The sequence below is a fragment of the Amblyomma mixtum genome, chromosome 9 (assembly GCF_055824585.1).
Source record: "Amblyomma mixtum isolate Tamu chromosome 9, ASM5582458v1, whole genome shotgun sequence".
In the NCBI taxonomy this organism is placed as follows: Eukaryota; Metazoa; Arthropoda; class Arachnida; order Ixodida; family Ixodidae; genus Amblyomma; species Amblyomma mixtum.
In genome coordinates this window covers 109151155-109177400 of record NC_143020.1, presented here as the reverse complement: position 1 = coordinate 109177400, position 26246 = coordinate 109151155, and the positions used below count along the sequence as shown (strand labels likewise).

Sequence of the window (26246 nt, the reverse complement as noted above, 5' to 3'; positions counted from 1 at the left end):
ATACTTGAACTTTGCTGCCAGAGCATTCTGCTGGTGTCGGCTTCCCTGCAAAAAAATACGGACTTCGATTCTGAAAAAAAAGAAAAAATATATACCAAACTATGCTTGGCAGCGATGCCAGCAGCGACACTGATTTATTCAGTACCACTTTAGTCGCGCAGACAAGAGAAGGAAGTTGCGCATAGGAAATAGCACGGAGCGATGAAAACATCAAGGCATCATTTTAACAGAAGCATTTCTATTTAAAAGTAAAAAAAAAAAACTGAAGGGAACACTTAAGCTCCGCCTTAAGGGTATAACGCGATTGCCTTAGTGACCATATACAGGGTGTTTCACGTAAGACTTTCTGCAATTTTTAAAAATAAGCTATTTGAATTAGATGCGCGCTTTTTCTGGCATAGCATTGTCAGTGGTGTAGTACATCATAATTCAACTAAGACGTGCTAACTAGCAGGCTTGTTAGCCAATATTTAATAGTTAACTTTTAAACTATTACCGTTGGGCTCCTTAATTATTGAGAGGCATGCAGCCCACCGTAAATAATGTCCATATCCGTTTTTAGAATTTCGAGAACGCGATTATCCTCGGCGCTGTGGCCCAACAGATTTTGGCTGTTTCGACGAGTTAGGTTCACTGGAGAGGTTGCTTTGCCTGCAAGCTTCTCAAACCGCATGTATTTTGGCGCGATGTAGGCGAAATTTGTTGGGCCACAGCGCCGAGGATAATCGCGTTCTCGAAATTCTAAAAACGGATATGGACATTACTTACGGTGGGCTGCATGCCTCTCAATAATTAAGGGGCCCAACGGTAATAGTTTAAAAGTTAACTATTAAATATTGGTTAACAAGCCTGCTAGTTAGCACGTCTTAGTTGAATTATGATGTACTACACCACTGACAATGCTATGCCAGAAAAAGCGCGCATCTAATTCAAATAGCTTATTTTTAAAAATTGCAGAAAGTCTTAGGTGAAACACCCTGTATATATATATGGAATTGATCATTATTTACCTTAAATCTATAGATCCCTGGGAGTCCTCATACCACTCCTGGTGCAGCGTCTAAATAATGCGCCATTGCCCTGCGCTGGGAGGTGCTGCCATCTAGTGTGGCCTATGGATCCGAGACTCAGGTTGCTCGCCCTTAGCAACCCCTGGCGGCCAATCACGAATTTGACTGCCACCTGGTACGGTGGGCAGTGTGCTCATAGAGTAACATAAAAGTAAAGAGCGGACACTCGGGCCCTTTCGCGGCCGAGTTCGGCGCTTCCCCGTTTCCGCCAGATGGCACTGAACGTGCAAATAAAATAAAAGAAAAAGAGTATGGTCTTGGCATGTCTTGGCTTCCTTCTGCGGAGTGACTGATGTGCTCATTGTCACCCTAACAGAATGCACGTGGTAGGTTCACTGCCGCTTGCCAAGCGCACGCGATGCGTGGCATAACGCCTTTGCGGCTTGTGGATGACGTGTTCGCCACGGCGCCCAGGCAAGCGATCAAAGCCAAACGCTTTTGACGAGCGTTGCACGTCGAAACCTGGATAATCGTTGCGTGCTCCGTAATCGTCACGCTGGTGGCCGGCTGCTCAGCTGGGCAATGTGACACCGCCTCCTCCGCGAGAGTGGAGAACGCACAAGACGCAATGAAAGTAGAGCCTCCAAGAGTCCTGTTTAGGCCTATCATCTCTGAGGCCAGTGTGTTTCCCCGGGTCCGCTAGGTGCGCTGTGAACAAAAGTCGGCCGCTGGGGCCTACGGGAGTGTCCGCTCTTTACTTCTATATTACTCTATGGTTTGCTCGCAATCCGATAGGCAGATTGTTATGAAGTCAGATGGTCGCGTGACCCAGATGGCCTATTTGCCAACAACGTTATTTTTCTGATTTTTCGCTCCTGGCCAACGACGCTAACGACGACGCTGGCTTTTCCGCGATATGAGGCCCGTAAAGCTATCACGTTAAAAATTCTTCCTAGCTGATATGTTCTTCAGTCTTCGCGGTGGTTTTAGTATCAGTACGCATATCATTTCGGCCAGTTTGAAATACTTCCGCCATGCTTTTTTTTAGCGCTTGAAAGCACGAACTGTTGGGAGAGAGGGTTTTGCATGATGGATGTGAATCAGCGCAACTCCTCAGGTCCTAAGAAGAGAGCAGAGGAAAGACAACAAGCGGACACAACACAGCTCTGATAGCGCTGATAGCGCTATTAGCCCCCCCCCCCCCCCCCCCCCCCCCCCTCTCCGTTCGCCAAGCAAGGAAGGCACCATCAGATAGCGATTCCAAATAGATGGCAGCATTCGCCACGACTGCTGCCCAGTGCATTCCGATACTCCTTTATCACCATTGCCATCAGTTCATGTGTCTGTCTGGCGCAGACAACAGCAGACGGCTCTTAGCTCTGTGGGGGTGTGCTTCGCGAAGTTTTCATGCTCGGCCTGTGCTTGCGGCCATTGCAGCGCTGACCTAGGTGACGCGTCAGGTCCGTGTGGTCGTGTTCCCTGTTCCTTCCGCGCAAGCATTCGGTAAGTCGACGTTAATAGATTTTACAAACTCAGAGGTGCTTTTTTCCGGTAATGGAAGTTTCTTTCGTAAGGAGCCATGGAGTCGTAGACAGCCCTTTGGCGAATTATATAGAAATATAAGCAAATACTTGTTGACAGCGTCGGTCATGGTCTCATCCTTTGCTAGTAGGCCTAACGCAAATACTGAAGCACAGCCTTTGTGATAATTACATAGCCTCGCGCGTTGGTTTTTCAAAATGTGGCTCGTTTTTCGATACATGGAGGAATATCTCGAAGATAAATTTTACGCCTCTAGAACTCGCGTCTTCCGAAAATGTTGCGAGGGGGCGCTAAACTACCTAGAAACAATGCCTGTGAGTGTATACCTTTTTTTCAAAGGCTACACGTTTCAACAATCTTTCTGCAGCATTCTCAGAGACAGTCTATTGCTTTCGAGGCGCTAAATCTACTTAGCACGCGCAATATCCACTAGAAACCTCAAGGCTGAAGTGTTCTGACAGCGCAGATGTTTGTCTACTCAAGTAAAACTTGTTGCTGGGCGAGTTGGTGTGCATAGTTTCTGAAACAATTAGCGCAGCACACACACAATCATGAGAAAGAAAGACAGGACAAGCGCGTTGTCCTGTCTTTCTTTCTCGTAATTGTGTGTGTTGCGTAGTTTTTTCAGAGACGTTTGTGTGGAATTTTCTTTTTGCTGCCTTCAGGAGGTGAAAAATAAAACCTCATACAATAACAGTCGTATGTGACTTCCTGGAAATTCGTTCTCGCTATGCTGTCACATAACTATTCAACTGCTAAGCCTAAGTAACAGCGATCTTGTGTTCGTCAACCAATGCGAGGCTAATACGTGTATTGCCGTGTGTTCCTTTTTAGTATTGCTCCTTTTTTTTGTGCTTAAACAAATTATCTTAAAATGCGCACGTATGCTGTCAGTGTTTATGTTCGATGACTCCTGGTGGCCGGTTTCGCTTGTGGATGTCTCTTTGGCGTGCTCATGTTTTTACTCTGGCATGCACATACTACAGCAGCTTTTTTTTTATCAAAAAGTAATGCTGCAGGAAATGTGCGATGGTCACAAGAGCAAAATTTCCGCTCCGGTCTTCAGTTTCCTTGAGTAGAACGACTGCATTGATAAGCACCCGTGTTATCGGCTTCCAGGCCGATAACTGCTATAACTGCTTCGCTAAGCTGCAATTTTCTTCGTTTATTTCTGGTAACCGCCACCGCAGTAGCTCAGTGGTTATGAGCCTCGGCGGCTGACATGAAAGACGCGGGTTCGATACTGGGCGAGGCGGGGGTGATTTCGATGGAGGCGAAATTCTAGAGGCCCGTGTAATTGCGGTGTCAGTTTAAGTACTACGTTAAAGAACCCCAGGTGGTCGAAACTTCCGGAGCCCTTCACTACGGCGTCCCTCATAGCCTGAGTTGTTTTGGGACGTTAAACCCTCATGAACCAATCAACTGTTAAGAAGTGAGTGATTTTCCACTCTTCGACCAATGCGCTGCTAATTCCTGTATGTTGCTCCTCTTTTGCCGTTTATACAAATTGTCTTAAAACGCCCACGCGTATTGTGCAGTCGCGGTCAAAAATACATGGTCCACGGCTCCGGCGCAAGGAGCGGCTGAGCGGCTGCGGAGCCGCACCGCGGCGCTGCTATCTCTTTCGGGCGCTCGCTGCGAGGGTGCACAGAGTGACGACAAAGCTTCTCCCGCACTGTCTTCTGGGCACGTCACACGAATGATAAATTTCAAGTGCGGCATTCAGCTGTTTCACGGCTGAGCATGGCTGAGCTGTGTGTCTTTCGGCGCCTGCTCGAATATCTCGTTTTCCTTATGTGGAGACCAGCTAAGGCAGGCGGGAATTCAGCAGAGCGCGCGGCGCGTGCGGCTACTAAGTGTCCGAGTTCAGTTCGCATTCCATATCAGCGCCTCCTTTATAGAAGTAGAGGAGGCGCTCTCCATATTTACGCGCTTCTCGCGTCCTTGTACGCCGCGTTCCAGTGCGCGGCGCTTGGGCGGTTGGCACACGTGCGTTCAGGCTCTCAAGTGAGTGCGTGCGTCGGCTTTTATTGACAAAGTATGATAAGTCCTGAGAAATGTAAGAGCTGTCCTCCGTCAAGGACCCCTACGACTTTCACTTACTACTACGGAGAGTGCTTTATAGCCTACTATATATCTCTCACGGCGGCAAAATTTTCGTTGGGAGGATGAGTTCAGGAGGTTTATAGATACAAGGCGGCCGGAGCTGGCACAAGACCGCGTAATTGGAGAATAATAGAAGGGACATTTGTTGTACACTGGGCATAGTCAGGCTGACTATGATGATGGTTTCTGGAACGAATCACCGTCGCTAGTTGCGGGGGATTGCTGAGAGAGCAGCAAAACCATGTGTTAATTTATCAACAGTGTTTCACACTCGCTTTTCTGCACGTGATCCCGCATAAAATACACATTTAAATTATGTGAGCAGTAGTGTGTGGCTAGCCCTTATTAACAGCTGTAAGCTAGGCGTTCGTTCCTTTAAAATCGTGTGTTCAAGGTTAGAAAACATCAAAGCATGCTCCGGCTGCAACAGAATGTATTAATACACGACCAGGAGCAAAAGAGGGCTTCACCGAGTTCACAGACGGGGGTCTTTACGCGACAGTACCTTGTTCTGCCCTATTTTTTGAGCGCCCTAATTCCCATGCACCAAGGCTCGCCATTCATGGGCGCGCAGTACATACGAGAGCGAAGCAGTATCGAGGCGGCAACGGTGAGGCAAAACGGAGGCGCGTTCCTTCGTATTGACGTCAGCCGCGAAACAGCTGAATCGCGCACTCAAGTTCTTCAGTCGTTTGACGTGCCCAGAAGAGAATGAGTGCGAAGTTTATCGTCACCCGATGCACCCTCGCAGCAAGCGCCCGACTGAGATAGCAGCACCACGATGCAACCCGACAGCCGCTCCTTGGGCCGGAGCCGTGGGCCCCGTATTTTTGACCGCGACTGTACGTACTGAAGGTCTTGCATCGAGCAGTAATTCAGCAAAAAATTTTCGAAGAGCACAAGAACGAAATTTAGCATTCGCCGTTCAGTTTCCGCGAGTAGAACAAATGCATCACACGTTCGCTACCTACCGATAGCGCAGGTGCTTATCTGTAGTTGCCTCGTCATGTATCGCTGGCCTCGTGGTCGAAAGTTTCGGGATATGCCCGGCGAGCTTTGCTAAGCTGTTATTTCTTGTTTCTTTATTTTTCTGGACCATTCTAGATCTTCTGTCAGACACACTCAAGGGACAGCGGTTCAAAAGTTGCGCAACGTGCCTTGCATCGTCTGTCACCAAAAAAAAAAAAGAAATCCGAATGTCAATGCTAATATTTGTAGCAGCACTAAATTACCCTTTTTTAAACACAAATACACTCTGTAACCGATTAATCTTAGGCTAATAGGGCCTAAAACCAAATGCTAAGGGGCGGAAGAAAGACCATAGCCCAACTTTCAAAGCTTTATGAGAACAAAAGTTACTGCCCTCACCGCACTCTTCTAGATTTCAAAGCTTGGCATAGCTTCGCCCATTACCCGGAATCAGTAAAATCTGCGCAAAAATTTGAGCGATTTATACAATGCCGTTTTCAGTATTCTCCTGGCAATCTTTGTCAAACATGATTTTTGGAAAGGGGCCCATTTCTTTGCCTGGGTGCTTTCTTGCGCATTTTCATGGCGTTGGCACTTCCACCAGTGGGAGTTAATCTAAGTGCAAAAAAAAAAAAAAATTCGCCGTGGCTTAGCTTGGTTAAGCCCGGTAATTGCGAAAGCAATATCCGTAGCTACGCCATGGTTCAGCTGGTAGTGTAGCTGGTGGTGGTGCTTGTAGTAAGGCTTATGGCGTTGCATCGGTTATACAATCCATTCCAATCCAATCCAATCCAATATGCTAATATGGTAGCTACCGTCCTCGCTACGTGACGGGCTGAAAGTGCAACTAGTATTGCTTTCGTAATAAAAGTTGGAATATCAAATTCACCATTAGTTGCTCTATTTTTATTTTTTAGTCGTTCTTCTGGGATCCATCTTTCTAGCTGTTCATTCGAAACCACTTCTCACACTCGGACGTTTCGAAGTTTTTTGGGCCATATTAAATGTCGAGCAGAAGAGTAATTTTAAACGCATGACACTTCCAAAAGATTCTTACTAAGTGTGAACTATATGCTAAGATTTAAAAACTACGTGGTGTAAGTTCAGAGTTTCGAGGTGCAACAGTATTTTGGGCGCTCTCATAAACCTATCCCTTGAGACGAACCCAATTAGACGAAAGGAATTTGCCAGCAAATGAACGCACAGTGGCGACCACCGTTTCTGGGAACATACGTGTGGCTTTTGATAGTATTGCAGCTGTCTAATGGCGCCCTAGGGCACTACTCCACGCCTGCGCAGTGCCTTTTCGACGGGAACACCTTTCCGCGCGCCGTGTCACCATAGCGCCTTCAAGGTCTATGCTGCGCTTTTTGGTCATTGCTACTGATCTGTGAAGCTCTAAATAGTTTAGGAAGTAGAATATTTTCTTTAGCTCTGCCTCTTGTGACAATCCTTCATAGAATGTTTGTTTGAGCCTTTTTAACTGAGATAGCTAACAATGCTATGTCTGCTTCACATCGCCTATCGGCAACGCTTAAAGCTAGACTCTTCTGCCGTTGAAAAGCGCTGATATGAACCACATTTGAATAAATGTGCTTAATCATCGTTGCTTCCTTCCGAGTGTATTAAGGCGAAAGCCTTTAATGCCTCATACTGTCGTTAGCAGCCGTGTCGGCAGATGTGTCCGAGTTTCGGTTACGTGCCTATATGGGCATCTGCCAATCAGTACTGAATCAATACTTAATCGATGACATACGAATGATATCGGAACACGATTTATGGCATTCTATGATAATTGCATGATAATTAACCTGTCTAGTCAGACCAGATAAATGAATAAAACCGAGTAGGAAATTGGTCGAGTTGGGCAATCGAACCAGGGTATCCGGAGTCCGAGCACGCTAACAACTCGGTCATGCCAGCATGATGGTTTGGAATGAACACAGGCGCGTCTAGTGAATAGTATTTCTTAGATAATCCCCAAAAAGAAAGCACGATCTAAAAGCACTTATATTATAAACCTATACAGCCCGCCCAGACAGAAAGATGGGGACTTTATTAGGCTCTTTACGGAGGCGAAAAAGTTAGCGGGGAACAACACCCTAGTAATAGCAGGGGTTTTCAACGCCAAGAGCCCGAGGTGGGGCTACAATAAAGACGACAAGAAGGGACGTGGCATTTGCGCTGCAGCAGAACAGGCAGAGTGCGAATTGCTAACCGACGAACATCACCCAACTAGACAGGGGAACAGCGTCAGTCCAGACACGTGCCCTGACTTAACCTTCGTAAGGGGCGCCAGACAAGCAGAATGGGAGAACCTGCTCGAGAACCTTGGAAGCGACCACCACATAATAAGGATCAGCACAACCGCAAACAATATCAAGCGGAAAATAGGCAAGGTCCGCCTAACGGACTGGGACGCCTTCAGAGCACACTGCAAGCAGATCAAGGGCGACATTGTATCTGCGGAGGAGTGGAGCCAGCAACTCAGACAGATCCAAGAACTCTATACTAAAGAGGTGGATAGAACCGAACAAACTCCGGAGGTGGACAAGCGGCTCCTCAAGCTATGGGAGGCGAGACGCGGGCTCACCAAGCATTGGAAAAGACAGAAGTTCAATAGGAAGCTAAAGATTGAAATAGCCGAAATAACTAAACAAGCGGAGGAGTATGCAACGCAGCTGGCTAGGCAAGGATGGCAGCAATTCAGCAACGCGCTGAACGGCACCCTCAGCACGGCCAGGACGTGGCAGATCCTCAGGTCCCTCATGGACCCGAGCAAGAACAAATCAGAAAGCGGCAAATCGATTCAGAGGCTGGTGCACCAGTACACGGGCACGGACGAACAGATACTCGAGGAAGTCCGGGTCAAATGCTACGGCAGAGACCAGGTCGAAAGCTACCAAGAAGAGTACCAGGGCGAAGAGAATCCAACCATGGATCGGCCCATAACGAGAGAGGAAGTCGTCGAGGCGATCAGGTCGGCAACAAAAAACACAGCAGCGGGGGCGGACAGAATCAAGAACTCGCTCATAAGAAACCTCAGCGATGGAGCCATAGATCAGCTCACAGCCTACTTCAACAAGCTCTTGTAAAAACTATACGAAGGGCAGAATTAGCGGCATGGCCCTCAGGATAATCAGTGGGGCAGCAGCCTCTGCTGAGAAGACACCCATACAACACATAATCTGGGTCCCAGGCCACGCAGGCGTAGCGGGGAACGAAACAGCAGACAGCCTAGCTCGAGGGCTTACATACCGAGCAGGCATGTCAGATGTTCTGGAGCTTCAGCTACTAGCATGCGAGGGGGGATACACAAAGACATTACAACTATACAGAGGGACTAGATTCAAGTACCCACCACCACACAAAGCCCTCACGAGGGAGGAAGCAGTCGGCTGGCGTAGGCTACAAACAAACTCCTTCCCCAACTTGTACATCTATAACAAGATGTCACCAACACAATACAGAGCAAACTGCCCCTGGTGCGGCGACACACCCACACTATACCACATCACATGGGAGTGCGAACGAAATAAAGCATTCCACCAACACGAATTCCCGAGTGCGGAGCAATGGGAGAGCCGGCTCACCAGCAGCGAGCTCGCGGCCCAAAGGGCCTTAGTGCGGCACGCTACTGATGCAGCGCGACTCAGTGGAGCCCTGGACTAGGGGCCCAACCTTGCTGAAGAGAAGCCTCAAGTCGCCGGCGCCACGAAAGACGACGGAGGCTTCGAATCCGCGAATCTCTTAAAAGATCTAAATAAAAGTTTTCTACTACTACTACTTCTTTGTTCACTCCCATCTGCCTCCCTTCCCGTTACGACGAGGTTTAGGTGTCCACCGATATATGAGAGACAGATACATTTCCTTTCCTCAAAAAGCAATTTCCCGACGAGCAAGGCGTACAGCCGAACGGGAGATGGCGTTCTGTGGACTCCCTGGCAGCGTTGCAAGACGCTGTCGTGTTCCACTCTTACAGGCGAAGCTTAACATCTTAACCACACATCAGTGACACAAGCAGCAACACCGCGCTTAAGGCTTTCGCCTCTCCGCACTTTAGGTCAATAAAGTGCCCCATGAATTTTTGGGAATTCTCCTGGTCGAGTGCCGCCGCGGTGGCTTAGTGGTTGTGGCGCTCGGCTGCTGACCCGAAAGAAGCGGGTTTGATCCCGGCCGCGGCGGTCGAATTTCGATGCAGGAGAAATTCTAGAGGCACGTGTACTGTGCGATGCTAGTGCAGGATAAAGAAACCCAGGTGTTCGAAATTTCCGGAGCCCTCACTACGGCGTCCCTCATAGCTTGAGTCGCTTTGGGACGTAGAGAGAGAGAGAAAGGAATTTTAATGAGGGAAAGGTGGAGAGGTCGGCCGGTGGTAACATGGCCCTGGCTTGCTACTCCAAACAGGGGAAAGGAAAGAGGAGGAAAAGGAAAGTGCGAATGAAGGCTGATGATGGCATAATACAATGAGTTTCACGGGTGATGTCCACACACACGCACCCACGCGCACACACGCGCACGCGCACACACGCGCACGCGCACACACGCGCACGCGCGCACACGCGCACGCGCGCACACGCACACGCGCACACGCACGCACGCTGGCTGGCTGGCTGGCTGGCTGGCTGGCACTCGCAGCGCGGTTAGTACACGCACATAAAACTCATAAAACTGGGACGTAAACCCTCCATCAACCAACCATCCTGGTCGAGGGTTGTGAAAAACTCATAGCAGTGGAAGCCGCTATCAAAACCGGGGAACATGACATTTTTAAATGCAAGAGCGCTGGCTTGCTCCAGGATAGTGTAGTAAATAGGTGAGCGTAATGCAATATTGTAATAATGCAATAATGTAATATTAGGGTAATGCACTTGCAGTAATGCAATGAGGGAAAAGCAACGCTACAGACAGAGGCGGCGGAAAAAAATAAGGTTTGGTTTGGTTTATGGGGTTTAACGTCCAAAAGCGACTCAGGCTATGAGGGACGCCGTAGTGGAGGGCTTCGGAAATGGTTAGATTTTAACTTCGATACACCGATTAGAGTGCGAAAGCACTGGCTTTTCGGTACATTCGGCCGAGGTAAAATTTCGGGGGTAGCCAGGGCTAATTTTTGAAAATTACCCTGGCCAAATTTGGAGGTCCCCATCGTGTTGGGCACGCTCGATTATGGCTGGGTATGGATTTTGGTGCAAATTTGCGAAGGGAAAATTTCGGAGATGGCCAATTTTTGGGAATAACGTGGGCTAAATTCCGAGGTCCCCATAGTGTTGGGCATGGTCATTTATGTTTCGACATCGATTTTGGTAATTTTGGAAATGGCCGGGGCCCAATATGGACGCCATCAACGCGTTGGGCAGAGTCAGATTCTGGGTTCGCTGGGCCGAATTTCAGGGTATCTATGTGTCATGCTTCTTTTAAACTTAAAGGGATACTGAACCAAACTTTTGGAGATGCTCTTTTACATGTAAACAAGAGCATGCCTGTTAGAATTGATAAATGCGACAAGCATTTTAGCGAAAAAAGGCAGATAGCGCTTTTTTTTCGCGATTTATTGCCGTATCGTTGCACCTGGCGGCTGCCTGTGGAAGCTGCGACTAGACGTCATAACACCCGCGCGCCCACTGTTCCCGCAGGAACATGATTGCCATCGCTACTCGCGGGTTTTGCAAGTTTTGCGTCGGAGGTTGGGAGCCTTATCGCTCGGTCTACCCAAACTGCAGTGAGACAACGCGTGAGACGCGACCGGTTGCCTGTCGGACGAGGGTGTCATGGCGTCACGCTCTTATTTATTTTATTTATTTTGAACACACTGCAGGCTGAGCGCCCAAGCAGGAGTGGCATATATATACATAAAATTAAAAAAAAATCCTCGTGCAGGCCTGGAGGGCATGGCGCGCGCCCATAAAACATCGAAAATGAAGCCATCCGCTGAAAAATAAGCGAAGTTACTACTAGGTTTCGGTGTAATCTCATTCCAACACCAATTTTCAGTGTTTTTCATCAATTTGAAGGTTTTGCTTCAGTATCCCTTTAACATGGCGTCGTTATTGCCAGGTGTCCGCACAAGATCGGATAGACGAGATTCTTGGTCGGTGTTGGTGAGCGTATGAGTGCTTTAGCACTAAACTGACAACACAGCTAGCCTTTGTCACCCATAGTCGCACGTCATTTCAGCGATGAATCGCATAGGGAAGACAAAGTCGTTATCAGCCCTTATCGGCTATCCGCCGTGTCAGTTTTATGCGAAAGTGTTAGATGGCTTATCGAATAAGAATATGATCGAGCGCATATGGCTGGTTCTCAGGTCATGACAGTTTACCAATATCCCTGAAAAGCAAAGTATATAATAGCTCTATCTTACCGGTAATCACGTGGTGTAGAAAAGTGGAAGCTACCGAAAAGGGTTCAGCTTACGTTAACGACAACACAGCGAGCTGTGGAAATAAAAATGTTAGGTGTAACGTTAAGGGACCTGAAGCTGGCGGAGTGGGTGAGGGAACAAACGCGGGTTAATGACATCCCAGTCCAAATTAAGAGGAAGAAATAGGCTTGGGCAGGGCTTGTAATGTGAAGGTATGATCCTGGAGGGTGACGGAGTGGATTCCAAGAGAAGGCAAGCGTAGCAGGGGGCGGCAGAAAGTTTGGTGGGCGGATGAGATTAAGAAGCGTGTGGGGATAGGGTGGCCGACTCTGGCAAATGACAGGATTAATTGGAGAGACATGGGAGAGGCCTTTGCCCTGCAGTGGGCGTAGTCAGGGTGATGACGATGATGATACAAAAACCACCCGAAAGGTGCCTTCGCGAATTTCGCAATTGTTCGAAACGTCTGACGTCAAAGGCATGAAAACACGAAATGACAACCAGTAATCGTCAGTACAAGTACTTAGAACTCCAGAAACTACAAAGGAAAATAATAGAATAAGAATAGAACGCATTTCAAAGCCGTCAGAGGCCTCCAGCCACGAATGACGCCGTTGCCTGCCAGTCGTTAGGGTGTCTGACGTAAGATTTTCGAAAATTTTTAATAGGCTGTTGGAGTTAGATCGTTTTTTTTTCGGAATAGCATTGCAAATGGTGTAGTATTACACCAGAATACAGCCTAGACGTGCTAACTAGCATGCTAGTTGACTAATATTGATTAGCTAACTTAATTATTACTGTTGGACACCTTAATTATTTAGAGGCATCTAGACCACCGTAAACAATATCTATATCCGCTTTTAGAATATCGGAAACGGGGTTACCCTCAGTGCTGTGACGTATCTTCGTATACTCTGTAGTATTAGAACCTGACGGCTGTATTTCTAACCCGGGTACTACTCTGCCGTCTTTAGCTCAAGTTTTATTCCCTTCTTCTAGGTTTGGCCATTGCTTATGCATGTCTCTCAGTGCGTGTTCATGACTTGCGTTGCGGCGTCACAATCCAACGGGCTTACTGCTAACAGTATCAAGTCGGTATTAATAAGGAACAGCGTGAAAAATATGGCAGTGTTAATCACCGCAGTCTCTCATAGCTTTACGCGCCACTTTCGGGCTTTAAACTCTACAAACCAAAACGTACAATACCACACCATATACTTAACCAAACATTCATGGCTCGCAGATGCTTAGTGGACTACGTACGGACGAAACCCAGCTTCTTTCTTTATCTTCTATCAACCGCAGGTGCCAAACAACTTGCCAAGAGCCTGCAAAGCCCGCCTATCATCGCTGATAGGAGGAGGCTCGGCATTCTGCTGGACACCATTTTCGGGTCAGAACGGAGATCGAGCCTCGAGTCTTCGACACCGGCGGAAAGACGGCCATGGGATCTCCGTACCCGCCGCCACCAATGCTTCCTCCTCCAAGGCCGTGGCTGCAAAACCTGGGATCCCTAGCAGCAGCGCCCCATACTAACTGGTTTACCTACAGTTCCTGTCCACCTCCCTGGCATACCGAGCAGTTTCCACCAGCACCTCCACCGCCTCTACATGGGGGGATGAGACAGTCCACACAGCCTTTAAGGAGCGTTGAGCAAGAGCTTGCAGCGCAGTCCGGGCGTTGCTCATACATGTATCCGCCAGACTCTCCCGGGGGAGCACATGCAAGCACAACGGCATTTCCTGTATGGCCGAACCCCATGCAAACGCAGTCTAGCTGGCCGATTCCTGCTCGCTACTCCCATCTAGCGCGGTCTCCTCAAAGCGGCAGGATTGATGAGACGGCCGGAGCAGAGCTCAGCAGACTTTTATCAGAGCATTCTTGCAACCGAGAATCTTCTGGCTTCATGAGAAACGTTCCTTGTCACCAAGCGGAGGGCCAACCTTTCCATAGCAATCAATATGCGCCACCTACTCACTTCCGCCCGGTTGCCTTGCGAACAATTCCGCCGAAACTGAGCTGGGTCGCTGATTCACGTCCAGCGCTGCCCCGCCCTTTTGCAAATGAAGTCGCCAGTCCTGAAGATCTGAATCTTAGTCCTGAAAACCAGTACAAGATGAGAAGTGCAAGCGCTGATAACGAGCATTTTGGAATGGCTCTTCCGCTTACTGATAATGTGCACCAAACAATGACACCCCCCGAGCGCACTCTGAAAGAAAAAGCCGTTGCTAAAGGTGATTTATCAGGAGAGCGCTTGCTGCGCCCTTTGTCGCCGGGCCTTGTCGAAGCGTCTCGCGTACTTCAAAATGTGTTGTCATCATTTGAAGGACCTTGGAAAAAATTTGAAGGAACGTGGGCTGAACTGCAGGTAGCGTTGTCATCGGTTCAACAAGCATGGCCCCAATTGCAACAAGTTTTGCACAGGCTGCAGGACGAACTGTGCACACAGGAGGAAGCTCTGAGGGAACACAAGGAGTTAACTAAAGAACCCTCGCAGACTTTTATAGCACCTTGTGTAATACCCTCTGAGCAGAGCAGAGGAGGGCAGTCAGATCCAAAGCCCCCCTGCTCACCCTCGAACGTCAGCGGACAACATCCGAGCGTCCTAAGGTCACAGCTCTGGCATTTAAAGGAACGGGAGAACTTGAACGATGACAAGCAAACCTTCGGAACCGATGGAGACGCTGGTACATCACATTGCACAAAGGCATCAGGTCAGGCCCCGTTTGAGGAATTGTCAGTATTTATAGAGGAACCGCAGTTGTCTCTAAACAACTTGCTCGAGGTGCTGCCGGAACCAGCGGAAGTATGGAACGAAACTAAGGAACAGTGTCGTCCAGTACTTGATTCGGGGGTACCGGATAACTCAGAAAGGGAGAGGTGTTGTCTAGTGATTGAGGCCGAACTATTTCCGGAGCCAAAGATGTACGGACCTTGCCCAGTGGGTAAGCCGGAAGGAAAGAACCCAGGAAGGCAGCTGGGTAAGCCGGAAGGAAAGAACCCAGAAAAGGAGTTGGGTAAGCCGGAAGTAAAACACCCAGAAAGGGAGCAGTATTGTCCAGTGACTGAGAGAAAACTATCTGAGAAGCCAAAAATGGACTCATTTTGCCCGGTGGTTGTGACTGAAGTACCGGAAAACCCAGAGAGGGAGCGATGCTGCCTTGTAACTGAGGCAGAACTATCGGAGAAGCCAAAGGGAAACATATCTTGCCCAGTGGCTGGGCCGGAAGTAGTGGAGAGGCCTGAGAGGGAGCGATCTTGTCCAGCGACCGAGGCAGAACTGTCGGAGAAGACAAAGATGGACGGATCTTGCCAAGTGCTTGAGCCGGAAGCATTGAACTCGGAGGGGGGACAAGCTTGTCCAGTATTTCAGGCAGAGCCATCGGAGAATCCACGCGTGGAGATATGTCCTGCGGCTGAGTCAGAAACCTTGGAGAAGCCAGAGATGAAGCGCTCTTGTCTAGTGCTTGAAGCAAAAGCATCGAAGTCAGATGTAAAAGCATCTCGAGCAGAACTTGAGCGAGACTGGTGTGAAGCGAAAGAGACTGAGAAATCTTGTCCAGTGCTTGAAGGAGAACTGTCCGAAAATTCGGACATGGAAAAGTTCTGTCCTGTGGTCCAGCCAGAAGTATCGCAGAGGGCACACGTGGAGAGATTTTCTTCAGTCGTTGAGTCAAACCACTCTAAGTCCGAGATGGGGAGACCTACTCTTCCTGTATACGCAGCTCCAGTTGATATCGAATCGCTCAAGGAAAACATCCCGTCGGCAACAGACACACGACAAACGATTGATCTGCTGATTACTTCGGAACAATCGAAAGAAAAGCTAATGCACGCCGTAGGACTCTGTCTTAAAAAAGAGAAGTGGGTAACTGAACGAAAACGTGCGCTCAAACTGGAAGTTCAAAACATGGTGCGAACGGAGCAGACGCGTCATGAAATGACGCATTCTATGCCGGATCCCGAAAAGGTGGATCATGGGATTGAGCACATATGTGCGTTAAAGGAGCACGTTCAAAACGCACAAGGCCGCAAAGCGCCAAAGGCAGCGACCCATGACAAAAAGGAGCCTTTCCTACCTCGCAACGTAAACGCTGAGCCCAGGAGGAAACGAAAGTTCCCACCGAAGGAGCTAGAGTCACAGCTGGAAACAAAGGCCTTAGCTGGAACAGAAAGCCATCGGCCTCATGTTGCTAATTTGGAAAGACGCGAAACAGCTCTCGCACCACGTCTCGCTAATAAAAAAATGTCTTTTGACAACTGGCCCACATTGCAACAATCAGAAGAAATTTCAAAGCAATCACAGGCCAAACGGAAGTCCGTAAGGACTAATTCAGCGGCCAGTGCCAAACAATGGTCGCAAAGAATTTCAGAGGACGGAGCATCGTATGCATTCACGGTTCTTTCCAGGAATGATACAGACTCCGAAAAAGAGACCTCAGGTGCGGAAGAATCAGCATGGCAGGTGTTGAACAGGAGGAAAGATAAGTGGCGCTCATCGACAGGTGTAAACAGCGACGCTATCACGCGGAAGTTCGAAAGCGAAGTGCCAGCGACCTTTTTACGAGCACCTGCATCATCACCCCGGGAGCCAGCTGTTGCCGAGGGGATGAATAGTACATCTACGCGGAACGGGCAGGTGTCAATAATCGGAAGAAATGAAAAACAGGCTCAAACATTGCAGCTAGCGCCGACAAGTGCGCACCCGAATGCAAAAATTGCTGAAGCAACTGCGCAATCTGAATATCCGAACATGCTACGGCCCACTAAAATAAACGCTGAATCCTCTACAAGACCACATCCGCACCCAGAGGATGAACCTCATGGGAGTCAAGATGTATGGAAAATGGAACAATGGAGTGACATGGACATCCAGCCCTTCACAGATACAGTGAAGGTGGCCGAAAGTTGGAAGGATACAGGGTGCTCGACCACATCCACATTGCAGCTCGGAGAATGGAGTGGAGTAGACCACACGAAGGCAGGGCAAGTGGAGGAGAGTCGGAATGTTGGAGTGTACTGTACCCTGGACTCAATCAAGGTGGGACAATGGAGTCACCTTGACAACACGCTGAGCTCGGATATATGGGACGTTGACAGCTGGACCGGCCTGCAAAAGGAGCTTGATAGGTATTGCTCGTATGATACGGACTGACCGGAACTCCACGGTGAACGATAGTGTGCCGGTTTAAGGTCTTCTCGGGGCGACCGGTGCAGGTTGGCGTCTGCGGACACCGTAACACCCTCGAAGCCAAGCGACAAGGTCTGCAAAGCACCTTCGTCGAGGACGACTCTTCCATTGAGATCATTGTTCATCAGATTTCATTTTCCGTGTCGTTCACAACATGCTGCTCGGTGACTGGTATTGGTGTACCACTGCGACACGAAAGTCTATTAGTCATTCCTGCATTAGATCATCAAAAGTGAAGCACATAACACACAATGTACGTCAATGATAGGTGCACTTGTATGTTTTGCTCTAAGCTATCCATTCGTTGTAACGAGCCACCACACACTTCTATCAAGCAATCACCTGTCCTTAACTAGTTTTCCAAGCATTGAAACTCGTTCTTTTACTACACATTTCAAGTCAACCACATCTAATGTCATCGTCACAATAAAGAAGTAATCACACAATTAATTCTACTTGTTTTGTTGTTTTTTTAATTTGCAGAGCAAGCGAGAAGCATTGCGGCCTCGTCTGCGGCAAAATGGGCGCAGGGAAGTCTTTCGCTAATATGTACTACATCGCACTTCTAAGTGCGATATTCCCAACGTAATACACCACCGAATGAAGCAGATTCGCGACTGTGCGAGTTTTCCCCGCTTCAATATATTAGAGGGGTTGATTAGACAGCGCATTTTCGGTAATAAAACTTTCTCTTGTGTAATTACGCTGTCCTGTGTCGGCCGTACTGCACGTGTTATTAAGGCTATATACAATAAGGGCTTCGTATTTCCCTAATGGAAGAGTGAAATAGTCTTCAAAAAGCAATTGCCTTTGAGCGATACTGGTTAGATAAGCCGCTTGCTGTAGAAGCTTCGGCAATGCTGGAAGCTTCCATCCAACCCTCCGCTGTCTGAGCTCAGAGCCCTCGAACAAAGCTTACAAAACCTTCGATAGCATCATTAGGCAGGAAGAAACTCGCATCTCTTAAATACCGGGTGTTTTTTAGAAGGCCCAAAATTTGTAAATGTAAATTCCTTTGCATTTATTTTAACCCTGGGGCTATACTGAGGGCTACGGCGGACGCCAGGTAAGAGGCAAACTACTTTAATTAGTTCGCTAATTAACTGAATATGTTAATTAAATTCTATAATTTTTATTTTAGGGGATATGTTGCATTAGCAGAATTGGAGACCGTCATCCAAACAGTCCAGCCAAGAAAAAAATTTTCATGCAAAAATTTTTTGCGCGCGTTACGAAGCGAGAAAAAGTCACCCTGGTAGGCAGCTTCACACTAACACAGCGTCTGTGAGCGCCGGTGAAGTAGTTCGCTCCGCCCTGCGCTTTGTGTCAGTGCGTTTCTGTTCCAACGCGGCATTCCGTGAGGCCGCGGAGCGAAGCGAAACAAGCAGCGATAGCGCAGTCCGCCCGTCCGGGCTTCAGGTCACGTCAGCCGTTTGACGAAAAGCGCAGGGCGGAGCGAACTACGCCAGAGGCGCTTACCGCCGCAGAGTTACGGTGTGAAGATGCCTACCAGGGTGGCTTTTTCGCGGCTCGTAACGTGCGTGAAATTTTTTTTATTACAATTGTTTTTTCTCAGTTGGACTGTTTGGAGGACGATCTCCAATTCTGCGAATACAACATGCCCCCTAAAATAAAAATTAGAAAAGTTTATTCACATATTTAGTTAATCAGCGAACTAATTCAAGCAGTTTTCCTCTTGCCTGGCGCCCGCCGTAGCCTGCAGTATAGTCCCAGTGCTAAAATAAATCTACAGGAATTTACCTTTCTTTAAAAATTTTGGACCTTCTAAAGAAAAACACCCGGTATGCTAGTCTGTACGGGGAACTTGCGATTGTAGCCATCATATTTAGTCCGGCGCGAAGCGGACGCGAGTGTCAAGCAAAAGAATTGGAGGGGGGCCGGCTGCAGCTCGGGCGCTTAAGATATTAGATAGCAATTGCAGCGACAGGCAACCCTCTTTTGCTTCACTTTTTATTATTTTAAATAAACCACTACCACCACCACTTAAGCCTCAAGGGTATCCCGCTAAAGCGTAGTGGGTTAATTCCCATATATGCAGAAACTAATTGTCTACTTTACGTTCATATTTCTCTGGGAGTCGTGATACCCGTTCTGGCGCAATGGTGTAGCGGTTAAGCGCTGCGCCACTGCCCTCCCTGCGATGGCAGGTGCTCCCAGCGGTGGGCCTTGTGCGGCCTGAGGTGCTGTTGCTAAGCGACCAATCATTAATTTAACTGCGATCTGCCACAATGCGCAGTTTGCTCGCTATCCGGTGGGCAGGTTGTGATGACGCCACCGCATTGTTACATGACCTAGGTGTCCCACTGTCCTTCTAGGTTACCCTCTAAGGAACACCTGCCAGAGCCATGCCCGTCATTTCTCGCTCACAACGCTGCAACGGATTTTCCGGAAAACGGAGCCTTTGACACAATCGCGTCAAAATTTGATGGCACGCGTAGCGACACCACCCAGGTTAACTTCTTTTCCATGTCATTTGCGTCTCTTTAGCGGCAGTGAATACTACGCGCACCGGGTGGACTTGACATGGTCCATCGAGAGGTGCGAACTCCAGGTATACGCACACCCACCCCACCTAACGATGTCCGCCTGACGATTCGGCGATACGCACAGCAAAGCAGGATATATCCCACACAGGAACATTATCTCCGACAACGAAGGCCACGACAGGGCTACTGGTTCACACCGGCACGACTGAATTCCGTTCTCTTAGCATTAACAACACCCTGGACGAAGTGCATATACCCCGAGAGCAAGTCAAGTACAGGGTCTACATAAAACCCCGCGGTGCTGCAATGGCTTCGCTCTCCTCGGCTATACGGTACACGAGACTAGCCTTGACGCCTCACCTGTCGGCATGGTGTACAGCTTTACACCATGCCGTAAACACAAGAACCAATAATACTGGACAACCAGTAATCAGTTTTTAGTGCACGCGTCGCACAGTTTCCGCTTCTGCCTGCTGCTATAGTATATTGTCTGGGTGTCAAAGCACTCGGCTGTCACCAAGAATTGGCAGCCGCACGCGCAAGCCTGAGAGCAATCCGGCCAGGTTGCTTATAGCGCTGGAGTATGTCCGTGTAAGGGGTGAGTAGAGAAGCGCGTGAGATATTTGTGTCAGATGAAGCAGGGAGGCTGATCACACATTCGGCTCGGCAGCTGAAATCTTGGGCGAGAGTGTGCGCGTGGGCGTTTCCGCTGAGCGACTCCTGGGCTGGAGCTCAAAGAAGTAAGCGAGAGGTCGAAGAGGGTGCAGTAGAAAGTAGAATGTGTAACGCCTAGCAAGAGATACGGCCAGCATCGTAGTTACGGATAGCCTGTTGAGAATCACTGATGATGATTTTGATATTAGGGTCGGTGAGCGCTAGAGCAATGACAACCTCCTCTGCTGCGGTGAGCACTACCGTCTCGAAAGATGTTTCAATCCTTCCGCACACCGGGATCTAACAAGACGCGAGAGCGCCCTATGGCGGAAACTACAAACTCGTAGTTTTCTAAACCCCCTCTTATACAGTAGGATCTTTCCGCAACAGATAGACCCTATGTGCAAACACTGCTCAACTCCGGCCACTCATACACATGACACCCCAGAGACGTGGGAGTCTCTCCTGCGTACTTCCGAGCCAGCAGACCAACGCCGGCTTATCCAGCGCGCGGTGGAGGCCGCGAGATGCCCAGGGATCCCCGCCGACCTTCTCTAAACCAGCGCAACCGGTCCTTGGACTGGTCCCCTATTTTTGGGCGTAATAAAAGAGTTCACCACTACCACCACCCAGGTTGCTTAAGGTATGGCTAAGGTTCGCCCCGGAGTGCCGTGCAGACAATGAGCGTGCATTGCTTCTACGTGGGTGCCTTTAGGACAACCGCATGACCGTCTCACCTCCTCACTCTACTCTTGAGCGAGGAAGCTTTTCAATGCAGTCAGTTACAGACAGACGCCTTCCCTCACCCAGACGCCGACGTGCTAATCTCTCCATCAACACCTCAGAGTCGTATCTTTCGCGCACGCCCACCAATCCTCTGCTGAATGATACGAGAATGTGCGAGCACACTTCAACCACCGATCCGCTGCCACACAGGAGCTCCTTGGGAAGGCTGGCTGTTTCTGCACTTGTCCTGCCGCCAGCTATTGCTGGCCCGCTAGACACGAGAAATTACAGCACGGACAGTATTGGGATTTGAAATATACGGCTAATCCTCGAAGGCATAAATTCGATGTAATAAGGTGTCTTTAGCGCGTTTTAGTAAATATAGATAAACAGAATCTAGCTCATCGTTCTATTTCGCTTAATATACTGATGCGACGCACTGTCTGCTCATTAGTGTTGCTATTCTGCTGTTGCCCGAATTTTCTTTTTAATACTGCGGCTGATAACGTGCTTTGTCTTTCATAACTCTCTCTCTCTCTCTTCCTTTAGAGCTGTTTTTAACGGCTATTGAATAGTTTTTTCGTTTTTCTTGTTTTCACTCGTACTGTTTCGGATGTTTGCCATTGTTGTGCTCCATGTTTTCCTACACTGTTGTTCACACCCACCCCTGCAATAGCCCAATAGGGCTGCAGTATGTATAAATAAATAAATAAGTAAATAAATAACATAGGAACAAAAAAACAAGCGCAGCGATGGTTTTCAACCTCTGAGCAAAGAACAATCAAAGATATATTTATTTATTTATTTATTTATTTATTCAAAATACCACCAAAAGCCCTCATTTGAGGGTATTACATGGGGGGGGGGGGGAGTTAGTACAAAGCATTGTTACAAGGTTAAAAATATTGCACTAAAATAAAATAGAAATCACAAAAATTAATCATAAATAGGCATTCACAGAAAGGGTCGCAACAATGCACATAACAGCCAAATTTGAGAATAAATAACAGTACCTCTAGAAAAAGAAAAAGACGACACTGGAAGAAGTGCGCTGAAGTACAAAACAAAACATAAAAAAATAAAAAGAAGACAAGGCGGAAGAAGGAACACTGAAAAAATACCTTTTTAGTTGTTGAAACATGAGTGCATAAGATGTTGGAATTTATTTATATGAGAATCTGTGGCAATTTCTGATGGCAAAGCGTTCCATTCGGTTATTGTGCGTGGTAAAAAAGAATAGGCATAATGGAATGATTGGCAGTTACTGCGTTTAACTTTGTAAGGATGATCGCGACGTGGAAAGATAACTGGCGGTGGCTGAAAGAATTCATCATGAAGGGAAGAATGGTGATAAAGCTTGTGGAAGAGTGATAGACGGGAAATTTTTCGGCGCAGTGCTGTTATCTAACTCGGCTTTAGTCTTCAATGAGGTGACGCTGGTGTAACATGAATAATCAGAAAAGATGAATCGCGCAGGACGGTTTTGCAGGGCTTCGATGTTACTGATATAATTCTGATGAGGATCCCAAATGGCAGACGCGTATTCGTGTTTCGGACGGATTAATGTGGTGTACGCTAGTTTTTTTACATGTGTCGCGGCCTCTTTTAAGTTGTGTTTGAGAAGTCCGAAAGTACGGTTAGCGGAGGCAAGAGTGAGATTAATATGATGATTCCATGATAAGTCGGATTGAAGGTTAATGCCAAGATACTTGTAACTTGTGGTGAATTCTACACTATTGTTATCAAGAAAGTAGGCGGTAGGAATACATGGCTTGTTGGTGAAAGACATGAGCTTAGTTTTGGAAAGGTTTAAAGGCATTAACCAATTAGAACACCATGTGCTTATCGCTTCAAGATCAGACTGCAGTGGCTGGCTGTCAGTGTTACAGGTTATACATCGATAAAGCACACAATCGTCAGCAAATAGTCTGATTCTGGACGTGAAGCAATTGGGTAAGTCATTAATATAGATGAGGAAAAGTAAAGGTCCCAGTACACTGCCTTGTAGAACTCCAGACGTAACATTAGCGTAACATGAGTTAGAGTTGTTAACTAATGTGAACTGAATTCTAGATGAGAGAAAATCTGCTATCCATGCAATAATATTAGGGTGAATGTTCAGTTGGGAAAGTTTAAGCAACAACCTTTGGTGTGGAACGCGATCAAATGCTTTAGAAAAATCTAAAAATATTGCGTCAACTTGAAAACCAGCGTCAATCAGTGCATGAGTATCATTAATAAAACCGGCAAGTTGGGTGTCGCATGAGTAGCCCTTGGGAAAACCATGCTGATGATCGAAGATAATGTTATGATCTTCAAGGTAGTTGATGACCTGAGTATGTATAATTTGTTTGTTATAGGAATTGACAACCGCTGGTTCAAACTAAGATTCCTTAAAAGGCACGACCTTTACGGCTTCTCTGTGATGTCTTCTAATATGGTGATATGCATTTTTACGAACACAATATGTGCCTATAATTAAGACGAATTCCAGCCTGAAGGTCTCCCAATCTCTTTTACTTCAAGAACTTGCTCTGCATACAAACAGAAGTTCATGAATACAGTTAGCCTTCACAAAAAGACAGCGAGTTCTTTATCAGGGCAGTGGAAGCCGAGAAGTGTTAATCAATGTGAATGTAAGTGAGCAGGTACGAAAGAAAATGCGCATTGTCAGCATAACTATCACAGAATCCTGTATGTCCCGAAATGGACGGCAATCGAAGCACTTTAGCGTTGCGTTGGTAGTGGGACAATTATTTCAGTTCAAGTGACGTGAAGCGATGCGTAACAAAACAAACTTTTTTGCACCGGTTAAGAAATGTTTGACGAGTTAGAAATGTTCGCGCCCCCTAGTACTATCTATCATGGATTGCTGTCTTTTAGCTCAACGCCAACCTTTTAGGGCGAAAGTACTTCATGGGCGCCATTCTGTGACAGATGTTCGCGTGGTCCCCATCAAGTTGTTAGCGGCGCCACCATAGGGTGGCCCTGCGGGCGCTTGCATTGTAGAGCGTTCGAGAGCGGGTGGGGATGAAACGAGAGCGCGTCGCGGTAAAATGGCGATTAGCACAGGAAAGGGGGGTGAAGATCGTGCTTGGCTCCACTGCGCTGGCTAGCCAAGACTGCGGTTAGTGACGGTGTTATGCCCAAGCATGCATTCCACTGGCCCCCGTGGAAACCAGCGTCGTACGCCCGCCATTACGCAAAGCAAGCCCGGACTCTCGCAAATGTCGTGGCTTGCAGCATGATTCATCCTTGCTCGCCCGCCGCAGTACCTTCCCCCTCTCCTGACTAGAATCGGCTCAAGATACAACCTACGCTTCGCCGGCAGCCCTTTCCAGGCTGCGAACCTTCAACGGCCGAGCCCCTCTCGTCCATTCGTCCAATTCAAACGGTGGACATTGGCGTGACCTGATTGGAGGGTTCAAACGGCTGGCTACTGCAACCGTCACCGGAGGCTGCAAAAACAGGGCCGCGCTGCGCCGGACCAGCAGACGGGTAGCAGACGAGACATCAAGCCAGATAGAGAGGCTCTCCCGGAAGATCGCCCTGCTCCTTTGTGCTAGCCCGTTGTGCTTTCGGCCCCATGTGCCGATTATGTAAAGTGCTTGTACATACAGTGCATAAATGTTTCGTTGACTCAACGTCGCCTCGAACGTTTCATCGCTCAGCTCTGAACAACAATGGCAGCAGGCTGAGATGCTCCAGTCCCAACAGTGATTACAGGCTTGAAGGCACAGTCGTAACAACGGTGAGAGGGGGTTCGATTAGTGCATGCGCTAGCGTTTTATGAGCCAGTTGAGCACGTAATGGTCTCTACGTCATAGTTACGTCACATCTTGAAAGGAAAGGGTTGAACGAGTTTGCATATGCCCGCGTACTCCCGAATTAGCCAATTCATGCGGCACCTTACGGCGAAGGCAAAAAACACAGTGAAACGGAAAGTTGAGCTTGTTGATTTTTCGGACTACAATAACAGCGCTGCGACAGGGGACGAAGGAAAGGACAAGCGTTGCTAGCAACTAAAAGTTCATTGGAAAAGAGGTGGATAATATACACTCTCAAACTAGAGCCATGAACACATGCGGTTCCCCAAAAAGATGTATACATCGCGTTACTGATATGAATCCAGACACGCAATTTCGCAGTTAAGATTAGAAGGGATGCTCACGCACGTGTCGCAGTTCTTGTGAATATTAGAACCACTCACGAAAGAACGCACATGCTGCATGCATGCTACCCAGAGAAAGTGCTGTCGCCACCAATCCGATGACATTATCCGGCGCACTCTGCCGCTGAAGCTTACATAAAATGCAAAAATAAACTCTCCCGTTTTCCAGCGTAATTCAAACGACGTTATCAAGCTTGTCATAATGCGTCTTTGCTTTTTGTAGTCTTGCTCCCAAATTCGAACTCCTGAGATTGTCATTTTTCCTCCGCATGCATTCTGCAAACGTGAGAGCGCAATTATCGCCGCAGAAACGGGAGCCGCGCTTCCTTTCAACTGCCGCCCGAACCCACTGGTGCTTATCTTGGAACCAAGCACAACCCGAAGCTCTGTCCTGGGCAGTACGAAAGGCGCGAGGCTAGCGATGTTTTTTACAAAGCACGGATGAGAGCGCTGTAATCGCGGCGCATTCGGGCGCACGGAGAGCGCTGTCACGTGGTATTTTTTAAATTCTGCGGGCTTTCGTTTTTCCTGAATAAAAACGGCCGCACTAAGTCTATCTCGTTGGAAGTGCCTGGGTTGCGCAATATTTGTAGAGCTCCAGAACTTTCCTATTGACGCCTGAACGTTTCAAGCTGTATTTAAAAACAATTTATTTATCTCGGTTAATTATTATTCAAGCAGGACGAGCAGAAATATGATACTATAACCTTAGATAAGCCCTAACAACATACATGCGATTTCAGTTCTGAACAACGCTCAGGTGTTTTCAAAATATTCGTCCGAGTTAGCTGGGACACCCTGTATATGTTATACGAGAAGAAAAACTCATCGATGAATGCGTGATCGCTTTATCAGAGATTGCTACAGAAGCCCAGCTCAACCAAATCGGCTTAAACCTAGCGATCCTTTCGCATTCCAGAACTCTACGCATGACGCCTTCCTTGGTTTCTGTAGTGATTAAAAGGCTTTCGAAGTTCGTGTCACAGGGCCAGGTCCGACAGTGCATAGC

The 26246-nt window shown here is 48.0% G+C and overlaps 1 long non-coding RNA gene across 1 annotated transcript; it reads left to right on the top strand.

Annotated features, from left to right (window-relative positions):
* Positions 1–2378: 2378 nt before the first annotated feature.
* On the top strand, positions 2379–17879 carry LOC149330669 (uncharacterized). Its single transcript, XR_016285509.1, has 2 exons — positions 2379–2513; positions 13294–17879. It is a non-coding gene; the product is annotated as an uncharacterized LOC149330669 (long non-coding RNA).
* The last annotated feature ends 8367 nt before the right edge of the window (positions 17880–26246 follow it).